This window comes from Bubalus kerabau, chromosome 11 (genome assembly GCF_029407905.1).
Source record: "Bubalus kerabau isolate K-KA32 ecotype Philippines breed swamp buffalo chromosome 11, PCC_UOA_SB_1v2, whole genome shotgun sequence".
Taxonomy (NCBI): Eukaryota; Metazoa; Chordata; class Mammalia; order Artiodactyla; family Bovidae; genus Bubalus; species Bubalus kerabau.
Genome location: NC_073634.1, coordinates 16,797,357 through 16,813,060, shown reverse-complemented (window position 1 = coordinate 16,813,060; position 15,704 = coordinate 16,797,357). Strand labels below are relative to the sequence as shown.

Here is a 15,704-nt window from a genome sequence, read left to right as displayed (position 1 = left end):
CCTAGTGCCTGGCGCCACCCGAAGCTATGAAGCCCACGCCTTGGTGACAGCTCAGGACTGACTGTGAGAGAGGCAGGGAGAGGATGTGGGGGGGAGGGGGGAGGGGGGTGGGGGGTGGCGCTCCAGAAGTTCCAGCCCCTTGCCACGAGTGCCCGCCAAAGAAGAGAGAATGAGGAGGGACCACAGCATCCAGAAGCGGGTGCTGACTCTGCTCTGATCCCGCCGCATGGGAGGAAAGTGAAATCCTGCAGGCCCGAACCAAAATGAGAAGAATCTTTAAGTGTGTGGTTCTGGTGGAAATTGATAGAATTTGGCCTGAAGATCCAGGGGAAGCCTGGATTTTTTATTAAAAAAAAAAAAAAGCAAAACCAACAAAATGCTATTTTTTTTTTTAGCTAATTTAGTAAAAATTTTAAAACCGTAACTGTGAAAGGGGCAGCCACAGGTATCGTGAGCCCAAGCCCTCTGGAAAGCCTTGCACCCACACCTTGAGTCAAAAACTTTGTTTCTGTAATAAACCCACTCCAACTCTGAAATTTACTTTAAGAAAGCAACTGAAATATGGACATAGCTTTTTAGCCCATTCTCTTATATATATTAGCCACAGATAGGAATAATAATTTTCTCTGCTCCATTCAAATATCCCTGCTCCATGTCTGGTTCATGTTTATGGCATTGTTTTAGAGCATCTAGCTCCAGGTTAACTGATTATAATTGTTATCTGTAACCCCACCCACTTCTGTGCTCAGCTGTCTACCTACTCCCTTCAAATTCCTTCAGAAAGGAGAAGGTGCTAATTTGGCCAAATTCCAGGAAACTGAGCGTGTACCCGTCTCTGCCTTTTAAAGGTACAGGCAGCCATGCTCTGTCTCTCACTTAATGCACTAGAATCTTAGGCTGCACTCTGCCCTGCCCCGCATCGAGGACAGGCCTGAGCAAGCTGTTCATGACTTCCTATGCCATGGAACTCACCAGAAGGGGACAAGACCTCAAGACTGAGCCTCAGGCTGAGGGAGCATCTAAACTGCCTGCTCCAACTGGGCTGTGGTTAGAAAGGTCTGCACAGGAGGTCATCAGACTCTGGTCCAGCTGTCAAATGACACGAGTGTCCTTTTGCTCTTCTCGGCGTTTGGATGCACTCTCAGGAGGCTCACAGCAGGAGAAGGGATTGGTGAGATGGGATTCAAGCTTTCTTTGGATCTTCTGGCCAAATATTAATACCATCAATTTCCACCAGAGCTGCACACTTACTCTTCTCATTTTGGTTCAGCAGCCAGAATTTTGTTCTCTGTGAGTCTCTTTCTGTTTCATTCATTTGTGTCATATTTTAGATCCCACATATAAGTAGTATTGTGTGGTACTTGTCTTTCTCTTTCTGACTTACTTTGCTCAGTACGATAACCTCCAGGTCCATCCATGTTGCTGCAAACGACATTATTTCATTCTTTTTTTTTTAATAGCTGATTTGTATTGTGCATTGTGTTGTACAGGAGGTTTGACTATAAATCAGTACACACTGTCCATACAGCTGGTGGACCCTGGGGATGCCTCTAGATCTGTCCTTATCTCTGCAGCCTTATGCCTGCATGAGGCTGGCAACCTAGGGTCTCCACTTTCTGCTTTAACCAAATTCTAGGAGTCTCTCTCCTCTTTATCTTCCCTCCCTCCTCCTTTTGGCTCAACACACATTAGCAGAATGAATAGGACACATTCCAACACTCTGTGTAACACTCATAGAACTCTTTACTCCAGAAGTAATTATAAGGGCCAATTAAGTGGCACAGTGTCACCAAAATTTGCTCCTAATTTGTGCAGAAGGAAACTGTCTGGCCATTAAGCTGAAGTTGCATGATCTTCACAAGTGAGTCCCCTCAGTCATTTCAGTCAACTTCAGTCCTGTCCATGGAGACACGCAGAGTGTGTGCCAACCACCTCACAACTCTGGCAAGATTTGGGCATCCAGATGTTGCAGAGCCCATGAGAATCTTTAAACTACCTCCATATTCTGCTGGTGATTCAGGAAACCTATAGGAGATATTGCCAAAGGCTCTGGAAACCCTTAACATATTTGCAGATATCAGCTGCTTCAGCTAAAGGCTCTAATCTTGTATTAACCAAAGTCTGGTGACTCAGCTTGTGACGGGTTCATTAATATGGGGTTCTGCTCTGCCTTAGGAGAGTAAGTAAAGCAATGAGACGGGTGAAAGGAAGCTAACAGCTACAGGTGACATCTCGTATCCCAGTTTGGCAGCCCTTGCTGAGTATCCCAGAGAAGGCAATGGCACCCCACTCCAGTACTCTGGCCTGGAAAATCCCATGGACCGAGGAGCCTGGTAGGCTGCAGTCCATGGGGTCACTAAGAGTCGGATACGACTGAGCAACTTCACTTTCACTTTTCACTTTCATGCATTGGAGAAGGAAATGGCAACCCACTCCAGTGTTCTTGCCTGGAGAATCCCAGGGACCGGGGAGCCTGGTGGGCTGCCGTCTATGGGGTCGCACAGAATCGGACACGACTGAAGTGACTTAGCAACAGCAGCAGCAGCAGCTGTGTATCCAGTGGGGGTCAGGATTGCCTGGAGAGTCCCACTTAGTTCATTAATTAAAGTTGGAGGGATCCTCACGGAGTTCTTTCTTGGGGGGAGGAGCTAGGTGTGAACTGTACATGGCTTGCTACATCCTGAGTTCAAGCTACTCATCTGGAGTATGCATGGATGCTAAGCCGCTTCAGTCATGTCCAACTCTGTGGGACTCTATGGACTGTAGCCCATCAGGCTCCTCTGTCCACGGGATTCTCCAGGCAAGAATACTGGAGTGGGTTGCCATGCCCTCCTCCAGGGAATCTTCCCGAGCCAGGGATCGAAACTGTGTCTCTTACGTCTCCCGCTTTGGCAGGTGCTTTACCACTAGCGCTGCCTGGGAAGCCCCGCTCATCTGGTATGAAACCCCTTTGGAAATATTCTGCTAACTCAGCGGAATGGACTCACTGACCTTCCTCTCAGAAGCCGGGACCATCCGGCCAAGTCAGCCTGACGTCACACCTGGAAGCAGACAGTAAAGCCCAGGGAGGTTTGCAGGTGCTCCAGGTTTGCAATTACAGTCTGTGTCTCAGGGTAGACACACCTGAAGTGCTGAACCCGATACTCTGCAGGGCTCACTCCCAACAGTGACTGGCCTCTGGGCCTGGGAGGTGGTTCACCTCCTTGTCTGTGAAACTGGCCCAGTGTGCATGTAAGCCATGGCCCCCAGGCCGGGCAGAGCATAAATAGTTTGTCTTGGGCACAGGGTCCTGGAATGCCTGGCGGCGAGGGGGGGTGGTGGGGTGGGGTGGGGTAAGGTCGGGGGGGTGGGTGCTCCTTGCTAAGGCCACCTTGTGCTATTCCGTTTTTGAAAATAGAAGACTAAGGAAAGGAGCCCTTTACTCCTTACAGAGTGTGAGTATTTCCCATGCTTGAGCCTACCAAGTTCCATGGGCCAGAACCTGGGTCCGCCCATGATGGAAACACAAAGCCTCCCTCTTCGGAGAGGACATTAAATGACAGTGGGGATTATACTTACAGCGTCATAGTTACTCTAAATGATCAGGCTAAGTCTGTGCATCAATGAACATCTTGAAGATCACATTTTCTCAAACAAGTATTAGGAGACAGGGAGCCGACAGTTTAAAAGGTATCAACGGGACAAGCAGGCACAAGACACAGAACCATCCTGGAACGTTTTGATGCTATAGCTGCTGGTGAAGGAAGAGGTATCCACGTCTGCTGAAAGGTGATGACTTGATGGAGAGGTCTGGAGAAATGGATACGGAGTCTTGGAAGTGTTTGCAGAATTCTAAATCCAGTCCCAGCTTGATGCTAACCTTCAATAAGTCATCGAGTCGCTTAGGGCATCTGTTTTCCACATCTTGGAGAAGGGCTTAATGATACCTCCTACTTGGGTGTGCACTGAAGTATTTAATTAATGTTTGCAAATCACCTTGAGATGCAGTTGTAGGGCCCACAGCCAAAAACAAAGCTGGCTTGTTTATTTTGGCAGTAAAAAAGTTAAGCACTCTTTACTAATTAACACCCTATTAGTATAACAGTGAAGTCCAGGAAGAGTTACTCAAGATCATGTTTATTTTTATCTCTCTGCTTAGGTTGGTTTCCAAGCTAAGGAAATCTGAACTTACCTGATGATGTGAAGCAATGATTTACTGAAACCTCCCCTTCAAGCCAAACTCAACCAACAAAGAAATATGCGAAGATGTGTGCATGCCAGGAAATGCCAGTTAAACAGGTGCCTGTTGGGGAAATATTATAACCAGAAACCCCAGGCAAATGTTTCCCGCACTGAAACTCACCTGGACTCCAGAACACACTTCCTGTGAAGAGTGTGGGCACAATGAGAGTGCCCTCTGCTGGCAATAAGGAGTATTTTCCATGATTTGTCTGCCAACATGAAGGTGTGCTATGTACGTTGCTTTAGTCATGTCTGACTCTTTGCGACCCTATGGACTGTAGTCTGCCAGGCTCCTCTGTCCATGGGATTCTCTAGGCCAACATGTAAGAGCCTACAGAAATAGAATTTGAGAGAATTAGTAAAGTTTAAAGGAAGCTTGGGCTTCCCAGGTGGCACTAGTGGTAAAGAACCCTCCTGCCAATGCAGGAGACGCAAGAGATGTGGGTTTCGTCCCTGGGTCAGGAAGATCCCCTGGAGAAGGAAACCCACTCCAGTATTGTTGCCTGAGAAATCTCATGGACAGAGGAGCCTGGCGGCTATAGTCCATGGGGTTGCAAAGTAGTTGGCAATGACTGAAGTGACTTAGCATGCACGCAAAGGAAGCTTATTAGCCTCACTTCCATTTTTATAAATGGCAATAAAGCCCAGCATAACCATTATAAGAAAGTAAAATTGCTACACAAATACAGGCCTCTGTTATATAGCATACCTGGAAAAGTTTAGAAGGAAGCAGAGGTTGCTATTTGAGGCAGAGAGGGTAAGTTGATGATAAAGGAATGGGGGTGGGGGAAATATTGGAGTGATTCCCTTGAGTAGATGAAAGAGTGTGGGATCTGATGGATAATTAGGGGCATGGGTCTCTGCTGGGGTCATGAATTTTCACACTATTTTCACACTAAAGGGAGGGCGGACTGCAAACAGGTAGGTGAGTAAGTATTACAGTGGAAGTTGGTGGAGGATTTCTTGTGATTTTATCATTGAAATGGGAAGCAAATTCATCAATGGAGAGTGAGTTTGTTGGAGGAGAGGGGGAAACGTTTGAAGCAGTCATCCAGGAAAGTGAGAGAATGATTCCACCAGTGAGACGAAGCCGGCCTGCTCAGCAGTGGTGAAGAGGGTGCTGCCAGGAGTTTAAGGGGCACTCAGTAGAGAGGCCACTTGCAGTCACGGTGCAGAAGATCACAAATGTCACCCACCCTAATCTGCTGCACGATCACAATTTTTTTTTAAACCATTAGAAATCTGAGGTCACAAGGAAGCAAACCACAGGGACTGCAGGGGGGAATAAAAGGCCTTTTGAGGAGAGATGGCTCTCACTATCGGTGTTACCTGAGGGTAGGCCATGGAGGAGGTGGCCAGCAGGTACCAGTGGGGAAGAGGTGAGCTTAAGTTTTAACCAGCGGCTGAGTGTGGGTGACAGTGTCTGTTCAAAACAGCTGGGTGCTGCAGACGTAGGGAGAGTTTGCTGTCACTCACGAACTTTCCCCGTGGGCCTCCAGTGGGTGCTCCTGAGAGATGGAAGACAGGCAGGAGCCGGCACAGAGCGCCTCTGCGTGCTGCAGGCACACGGAGCGCCACCAATGGCTGTACGGGGACAGGTCCCCACACTGCTCTTCTGAACAAGAGGGTAAGAGTCAGCGAGTAGTGCAGAAGAAATATTTAGATAGGGAAGAAGAGGTAGTGGTGAAGCATTGCATAAAGAAATGAAATACATCAAACCATAGATCCAAAACACCCAGAGAACCAAGAAGGATAAATACCAAACAAAACCAGTGTCATCTAGACACCTCTTAATTTAGTTGACTATGAGGTGAAAACCGGTGTTACAGAGAGAAGCTTAAAGGCAATCTGTGGAGCTGGGGCTGGGTGAAGGCCCAGAGGGAGAAGAAAGGCACATAATATTCAAAGAACAAAGAGAAAATTATAATAGAGTCTCATCAGGAACTATGCGAACAGAAAACAATGGAGCAGCATCTTTAAAATACTGCAAGAGCTACTGATCCAGAGTTCTACACCTAGTGAAAATGTCCTTCAAAGGTGAAGGCAAATAAACACTTTCCCAGAAAGACAACAGCTGAGAGAAGTCAATGACAACAGACCTGCAGAAATGTTAAAGGAAATTCTTCAGGCACAAAGAAGAGGATACCAAACACTATCAGATCCACACAAAGAAATAAAGAGCTCCAGAGATGCTCCATAGGAGGCTAAGTTAACACTTCTTAATTGCTCTAAAAATTACTCCCTAAAGCAAGGGTCAGCCAACATTTTGTTACAGAGCTGGATAGTAAAGGGCTTAGTGTCACAGGCCATGTGGTCTCTGTTGCAGTTCCTCAGCTCTACAGCTGTGGTGTGAATGTAGCTGTAAACAATGGGTGTGGCTGTGTTCCAATAAAACTTTATTTACAGAAACATGTGACTGATCTGAGAGTCATAGTTTGTTACCCTCTGGTCTAAAGCAAATATAAAAAAAAAAATGTGGGGTTTACAAAATATGTAAGAGTTAAATATAAGACAAAAATAGCACAAGGAATCAGAGGAAGAAATTGGCAGTATATTGCTGTCAGGTCTTACACCATTCAGAAGGGACTGACTATAATTAAAGACATACATTGTAAACTCTAGGGAAACCATTAAACATTTTTACAGGGAATGTAACCGATGAACCATTAGTGGAGATAAAATTAAGTCATTAAAAATAATCCCGAAGCAGACAGAAAAAGATTGAAACAAGAACAAAGAACAGATGGAACAAGAAAGCAACTGACAAGATGGTAGAGGGAAACGCAGCCATACTAATAATCAGATTAGATGTAAAATGGAGAAGGCAATGGCACCCCACTCCAGTACTCTTGCCTGGAAAAATCCCATGGGTGGAGGAGCCTGGTAGGCTGCAGTCCATGGGGTCGCAAAGAGTCCAACATGACTGAGGGACTTCACTTTCACTTTTCACTTTCACGCATTGGAGAAGGAAATGGCAACCCACTCCAGTGTTCTTGCCTGGAGAATCCCAGGGACGGGGGAGCCTGGTGGGCTGCCATCTATGGAGTCGCACAGAGTCGGACACGGCTGAAGTGACTTAGCAGCAGTAGCAGCAGCAGCAGTCTTAACACTCCTATTAAAAGGCAGACATCAGATTTTATATTAAAAAAAAAAAAGACAACCATATACTGTCAACAAGAAACCCCTTTTTAACATAAACGTGTAGATGGGATAAAAGAAAAAGGATGGACTTCTCTGGTGATCCAGTGTTTAAGAATCTGCTTTGCAATGCAAGGGACACCAACTGGTTCAATCCCTGGTCTGGGAAAATTCCATATTCCATGCAGCAACTAAGCCCATGTGCCACAACTACTGAGCCAGCACTCTAGAGCTCAGGAAGGGCAACTGCTGAAGCCCACGCACCTAGAGCCCACGCTCCACAACAAGAGAAGCCGCCACAGTGAGAAGCCCACACACCGTGATGAAGAGCAGCCCCGCTTGGTACAGCAGAGAAAGCCCACGTGCATCGATGAAGGCTCATCACAGCCAAAGACTAAAACAATAAAGTCTTTTTTAAAAAAGAAAAAGGGGGAAAAATATATTAGTACTATGCAAATACTAATCAAAGGAAGCTGAGGTGATGATATTAAAAGACATCAGAACAAAGGTTATTAGTAAGGATAACAGAGACACTGCAGAATGATAAAGGGTCAACTCACCACAAAGATGTGTCCATCGGCCTTAACACGTATGCACCTGAGGACAGGATTTCAAAGGAAATGATATGAAAACTGCTAGAACTGGAAGGAGAAATGAACAAACTCAGGGTTACAGGCGGATACTGCAACACTCTGCTCTCAGAAATCAACAGGAAAAGGAAGCAAAAAATCACGACCAGTCTAAAAACCTGACCAACACAACCAACTTGACCCACTTGTCCCTGCTAGGCCACTCCACTCACAACAGCACAATGCACACTTTTGTTTTGAATGACAGGGATCATTTATCAGGATACATCATACGCATCATATTCTGGGCTACAAACCCCAACAAAGATGGGGATCATTTATCAGGATACATCATACGCATCATATCCTGGGCCAGAAACTCCAACAAAAATAAAAGAATAAAACTTATAAAGAGCAACCAGTCAACATGGTTCTATGTTCATAACCAGCCTAGGTCATTTATGTGGGTTTAGGTAAAGTAATCAGAGAATTGGATTTAACTATGTTTGGGATTTTTCCAAGAATAGTCCCCCATTATCCGTGGGAATTATGTTTCAAGACCCCCAGTGAATGCCTGAAACCATGGGTAGTACTGAACCGTATATATTACTACATTTTCTCTCATATATATAAATACCTATGATAGTTTAACTTATAAGGCATAGCAAGAGATTAACAACAATAATAATATAACAGTTATAATAGTATACTGTAATAAAAGTTACGTGAGTGTGATCCCTCTCTGAAAATATCTCATTGTATCGCACTCACCCTTCTCGTGATGATATGAGGTGATAACATGCCTATGGGATGAGATGAAGTGAGGGGAATGATGTAGGCACTGTGACAGGGCGTTAGGCAGCAAATGAGCTGATGTGATGTATTAAAGGGAGGATCAACTGCTTCAGGTGAGCTGGATCGCCGAGATATGAGGATGAGGAGTGCACAGTGTCAATGGCTGGGGATAGTGGGTGGGGCAGAGAGGTACAGGGCAAGAGTCCATCATGCTCCTCAGAACCGCACATGATTTAAAACATGAATTATTTATTCTGGGGCTTTCTACTTGATATCTTTAGACTGCAACTGACTGTAATAACCAAAATCATGGAAAGTGAAACTGCAGATAAAGGGGATGTGTGTGAAGAGACAGACGGTGAGGGAGTTTTAAGAAAGGGATTACAGCATTGGATCATGGCGTTTATATCAGGGAAGACACAAGAACACAGGGAGTAGTGAAAACGTAACAGGATCAATGGACTGGAAGATCTGGTAAGCTTGGAATTTGAGTGTTGCGAGAAGTCAACTGGATATTTAGATGGTGGTCAAAGAGCGGCTGCTTGAAACTGACATTCTGGGTAATGACGAGGTTGGGAGAGTAACTGAGGCACATTGGAGGACATGCTCCCTGAGATATTGAAAATGCCATCTGTGTGGCTATTAAAACATTAGGAAAGGAGTAGTGCTATACAGAGTTATGGTGAGCCAGGAGCTAAAACCTTCAAGGGATAAAGGGAAATGATAGCAGGTATGACTGCCACAAGGGGGTTGAGTTCAGTTCAGGCACTCAGTCGTGTCCAACTCTTTGCGACCCCATGAACCGCAGCACGCCAGGCCTCCCTGTCCATCATCAACCCCCGGAGCAGTGGGTGATATAATCTAATGACATGTTATTAAGGGGAGGGAAGGTCAGTCTAGTAGCAGAAATGAGGAGCAAGGAGACCACCTGCTGCCCTGCCAGGCTCACTGGTGAGGAGGTGAGAGAAAACTGCCTTCCCCTGAGAAAGGGGCAGAGAAGGCAGAGTCCTTAGGAGAGCACGAACATTCATAAAGTGAATTAGGAGGCATTCGAATTCTTTCCTTACTGCAGACCTGGGGAGATTTTAAAGTTCAGATTAGCAGTCTGAACATGCAATTTGTTTCTTTTCTACCTGAAACCCCAGTGAAATGATGGTGAAGGAGTAAACTCATACGTTAATAATAGAAGAAAATAGAAAAGGGATCGTTGACAGGTGCAAGATTTCACAAATTTATTGTAGATAAAAAGAGGCAGACCATCAGACACTTGTTGAATAAACAGGTTGAAGCAAATATCCCAGAATATGTGGGAGGAAACAACAGCAAAGGACAAAGCCAATAGCCCCAAGAGACCCCAGAGGGTTAGGAACAGGCCGCAGTTGGCATGACGGAGGGCAGGGGTGAGAAGGAAAGCCTCAAAATGAAGAGGTTAATTCAAAGCGGGCCCCTCTCACTTCCCTTTTCAGCTTGATTGCTAAGAGAGAGGTTGTAGGAAGCCCAGCATTTTACTTCAGGCACCAAACTATAGGCTCTTCTCTAAAGATATTGGACTTACTTCCTGGAGCCAAACCAGCTAGTCCCAGCACCAGCTAGTCCAGTGCCCCACTTATCATTTCGGGGGCCCCAGCTTGGGTCTGACCATCTACATGCTAATCTGAAAGAGCGGCATGCCAGCAGCTGAGCCTGGTCAACACTGCGGAGCTGCCAGCCAGCCTACCCATTCCTGGGAGAGACCTAGGGAGAAAAACAGCTGCACGCCTACATCAGCAAGGAGAGCCATGGCAGCTCTGGAGAAAAATCAACATCGTTCCCCATTATTAAACAGGAATTGACGATAATCAGATAGAAGACAAACACCTGAGCATTCAATGATAAAGATATACAAACAGAACAAATCACTCCAAAAGCAACAGGAAATTCAGTGAAGAGAAGAAAACCAAAAAACAAAGAACCCTCTAATTAATATCCCCAGAGATTGTGACATGTTGTATGGCTATGGATAAAAACAAGAGCAGGATGCTATTAAAAAGGACAATCAGAAAATTAATTAGAAAAAAATTAATAGAATAATTGGAAGATAAAGTCAAAGGAATTTCCCAGAACATAATAAGGCTGGCAACCTGAGAAAAAAAATAATTTAAAGTATCAATCTTTTTAGGTCAATTAAATTTAAAGGTCAATTACCTGACTGATACAAGTTACAGAGAAAAAAAAAACAGAGACAGTGGATCAAACAAATAATATAAAAAAACTTGTTCAGGGCTCCAAAGAAACATAGTTTTCAGATTTTAAAAGTTCACATAGTATTGACAGCCACACATCTTTAACACATTTCCAAATACTGAGGAATAAAGGTATATCTTAAAGCAGAGAGAGGAAAAGAGGAAGAGAAGTGGGTGGGGAGGTGGAGGGAGAAAACACACAAAATGGAGACAAAGAGATGTTCTTTAAAAATCAAAAGTCGGATTGACATCAGACTTCTTATCAACACCTGGATTCTAGAGGATGGTGGATCTAATTCCTTCAAAGTTCCAAGGGAACTTACAATTCTACATTATTTGAAGTAGAATTCTATATACTGCTGAAATATCCATCAGGCCGACGTATGTTGTGGCAGCATATGAAGTGTGGCTGTAAACCCTGTAGATCTCTGATTACGGGGAGCACAGTTGATGTGGGCCCCCCTTTTGTGTCTCAAATCCATGGACACATGCCGGGAGCCGGCGAGAGACATTCCACTCGTGACAAAGGTCATGAGGAAGGGGGCTCGGCATACGCAAAGGCGGGATCGAGCCTCGGGAGTGCCCCCGGATATTCTCGAGCATCTACCCCCCAAAAAACCAGAGTCTGCCTACTTTATTGCTTTGTGCTCTCACCTCTGACTTTACTGGGGGCTGTCCCCCACCACCATCTCGCTCTTTCTGTCAAAGAGTTAACTTACAGCTCCAATTAATAAAGTTCCTGGGCAATTAGGAGTGTTTAAATCCAAACCCCTCAGATGGCTCTCTAACTCGCCTGACAAGTTTACCCGGACACCTACAGCTATGCATACGATTGTTTACAGTCTCCCAGCCTCCAGAGGCACGGGAAGCTTAAGATATTCAAATAGCTTAGAGCCTCTCAGAGAATTAGAAACTGTCAGAATAAAACTAGTAAAAGATTTCATTGATGAGCCAATGTTTGTTGCCAAGTTTTCACATCCCCTGAATTGTATCCTTGAATGTGCATTAATTAATATAGTTGGTATGTAGAAAAAATAAGTAGTGGCCTGGTGTTAGTAACTTTAGACCCTTAAGGTAGTAAATTCTTTCCTTTGTAAACCCATTACACATCCACCCTATAGGAACGTAATCTTATCTTCGGAGGATGGCGCCAAACCTTAAAATAATTACTCTTAGAGAAAATAAGTCTTTGTTGATAAGTCCTTGTCAAGAGTCATAAAATGTTAATAGGCCTCTGGCCAGAAGATGATGTAAATCACCTAAACCATTTGTATACGATAAATCTGCAGGAAAGAAACCCTGGTTTTTGATAAGCATCAAAGACTGCTGATTTTGCATCCCCTATTGTCCTCTATGTGTAACTTAGGGTATAAAAGCCCCTGTTGAAAATAAAGCTAGGGGCCTTGCTCACCAACGCTTGGTCTCCCCATGTCATTCTTCCCTTTAACTTCTAGCTGAGTGTCCATCTGGAGCGTGGATGTCCTCTGCGACCATTTATTTGCCTGGGCTTCTAAGACCCACTCGAGAAGGTGTCTAAGGTGGGGCACCTTCCGCTATTCGAGAGGGCGCCTGCGGCCTCCGTGGTCAGAGCTAACCTGGTGTCACGGGTTATATTGATTTTCCGCGTAAACCAAGCCACTCAGCTTCTTTTCTCCACTGAATTTTCCTACTGAGCTATCCTCATTCTATTCCTCTTTATTATATCTAATTAACATCTGAATAGGTCGCCTAGCCGTCTCTCCTTCGAAGACCCTGGATCAGCCGGGGCTGGACCCCGGCAGACACACTTGTCAGCCAATGAGTGAATATAACAGAGATGCTGAGGCCGTTTCTGGGAGACAGGAGGCTCCTCAATGTCTCTGCCAAATCTTTCCTCTGATTAGACAGCAGTCTAGGACACTTCTGCCCTACCTCCCCTCCCTCTCTCCATCACTCAGGTCCAGCCTGCATTGTGATCTCAGAACTCACCCAAATGCTTCTCTAATTTCCTCATGCAAGCACATTTATTCCCATCTTGGACTCTACTTCTCAGTGGACCCAGAAAGTTTGGATCCCAAAGGAGTATACATCTCCTATGTACACTTCTTGAGGAAAAGACAGCAACAACAAGGGTAAAAAGGAAAAGAAAAAGTTAGAATGAGCAGGACATTGGACATAATTGGCAGACCTAACCACAGCTAGGTCAATATGAAATTGTGCAATAGGCCTGAGAAAACAATTAGAGGGGAAGCCTGGTTTGAAGATGATTGTCCAAAGTCACCTTTCCTACCCCACCCCTGCCCCCGACTCCCTGCAATGTATCCACAAATAATAAGGAAAATGAGAAGTAAAAATACAAATGACATTTTAAGAGAAACTTAGAGGCAGCTAAAGCACCAGTCCATACATAGGGAAAAGGACAGTTTTAAACAGTTTGTTGGGTGGAGGAGGGAGTATACAGTGAAATGATGCTTCAGGAAGAAGGTGCCATGGCCACAACTCTCAGCAAAAGCAGCAATATCACCCTTCTTAAAAATGAGAGGCACCATTGACAGGCAAAACCCAAGTCTATTTTTTCTAAACATGTTTAAGGAGTACTCTAGCTGTCAAGAGTAATTTCCTTGAATCTAGTTTTATTCCAAAATGTGAAGAAGATGGAATAAGAAATCACATTGGTAAACCACAATTACAGAAAGTGGTCTACCTCTTTGGCAATGAGGGGGGAAAAAAGAGGCTTTACATTAAAACAAACAAAAAATATCGCACAGTCACCCTTCTTTATTAACTGGGAAGAAATAAAAGCTAAACAAGTATACATACACAGATTCCAGTTATTCTAGGACATGACCCCTGGCCCCACTAACGCATGATGTCATTCAGTAGCTTGTCCAGGAAAAACTTACCTCCTCCAATGATGAGTAATTTAAAATTAAGCAGCATAGACTCTTTACAAAAATGCTAGAAGAAAAGAAGAAGGAAACAGGAAAAGCCAATGACAGATGAAGAGTCTAAAAATAACATCACAGAACAGATGAAAATTTTGACATAAACATTTCACCAATGAATTTCAAACAAATGCAATAAGGCAATAATCTCCAGAAAGTGAGAGAACAAAAGCGAGATGCAAGAGAGTGGGGAAAGATGATGAAACAATAAAAGGAGATGAGACATGAACTGACAGAACTCAAGAAAGAAGTGAAAGAAACAGATGAAACCACTATTGAAATGAAAGAAATAAGGAAACAAATAAGAGAGACATGAAAGATGAAAATGAGAAAATCAAGTAACATTAAATAAAATATTAAAAAGTTAAAAAGAGGAGAAATTAGAGAAGAAATTGGAGATATGAGATGCAGATAAACGAGATCCAACATGCATGTAATTGGTATCCTTGAAGAAGAAAACCAAAATAATGAACAATAAATATTTAGTTAACTGTTTGTGCATGTGGGAAGGGAGTGATGGCATATACTCTGGTCTCTCATTTCTGACAGACACCTTAAAAAATTCTGAGCATATCCCAGAGCCCTCCCAGGCTTTTAAGCCATATGGACTTGAATTTGAATCTTGGCTCTTTCAGTTATGACAAGGGACTTCAGAAAGTCACTGAAGACCTGTGCCCCAGTGTTCTCACCTGTATAAAGTCCCCATTAATAACTTGCACATAAGAATGCTATGAGAATGAAATGAGAATTACGAACAGTGCCTGACACATAATAGGCAGAGTGAACCAAGACGTCATTTAACCAGAAAAGAGCCATTGAAGGGAATCCCAACCAGATCCCTCTTTGTCTTTTGGTAACCAGGGTTTGGAGTAAGAGAGAAAAATATTAATATCCCTTAGGTAAGACAGTGTTCAGATGTGGAGCCGAATTTCTGGGCTTGAGCCCCAGCTCTACCACTTTCTGATTGGGAGGTAACTTCTCTTTGCCACAGTTTCCCCATTTGATAATGATAGTACTTATTTCTTAGGGTCGGTACAAGGATTAAATGAGTTAACATATGTAAAGTAATTAGATGATTGCTAGGATCACACCATCGACAGAGGAGCCCGGCAGGCTACAGTCCATAGGGTAACCGGGAGTCAGACACGACTGAAGCAGCTTAGCCTGCACACAAGCACGCACGTTGTCATCACTGGGCTTGGGAAATTACCTCTAAGTGCTTCTGGGTTGAGCCGTGTGACTGAATATAGACTATGTCTACGTTTTCTCCCCAGTAAGGAAATTTGTAAACAAAACGTAAACATGAACGTACAACGACAGGGGAAACAGAGGAGGCAACAGCCGCAAAATTTTTGAAGCTGGTGAGTGGCAACTGAGTTAGTAGAGCTGATAAAGCCGAATCTTAAGTAATCTGTAGAGAACACTAAAAACCAACTTGATCTATTCCACAGAATCCTCAAAGTTCTCAGAAACCAGCAGCATTGGACCGCTCCAGACTAGGGGGAAAGAGGGGACCTGCATAATAACAAGGGTTGAAATCTGTTGAGAGTAATTTGATTCCTTCTTTATTCCACACTCGAGTGGCTGTCCTTTTCCCACCATGGCACAAGGTGGGAGGCTTTTCTCCCAAAGAAAAGAGGGAAAGCAAGCCTCGAGTATTGCACAGAGAACGGGATGTGAAGTGGGCACTTACAGCTGCATGCTGGGAACGCCAGGCCACTCATCTCCAAAAGCACCAGCATTCAGAACCCTCCCTTTCAGTGGGGAGAGGAGACTTTTCTTGGGGAATCTGACCAACCTAAGAGAAAAAGGTCTGAGTTGGAAGCTCCAAATAC

General features: G+C 44.3%; 1 long non-coding RNA gene across 1 annotated transcript; it reads left to right on the top strand.

Moving 5' to 3' along the window:
• Positions 1–2,901: 2,901 nt before the first annotated feature.
• On the top strand, positions 2,902–4,456 carry LOC129622361 (uncharacterized). The gene is made up of 2 exons (XR_008699926.1): positions 2,902–3,077; positions 4,139–4,456. It is a non-coding gene; the product is annotated as an uncharacterized LOC129622361 (long non-coding RNA).
• Positions 4,457–15,704: the final 11,248 nt, after the last annotated feature.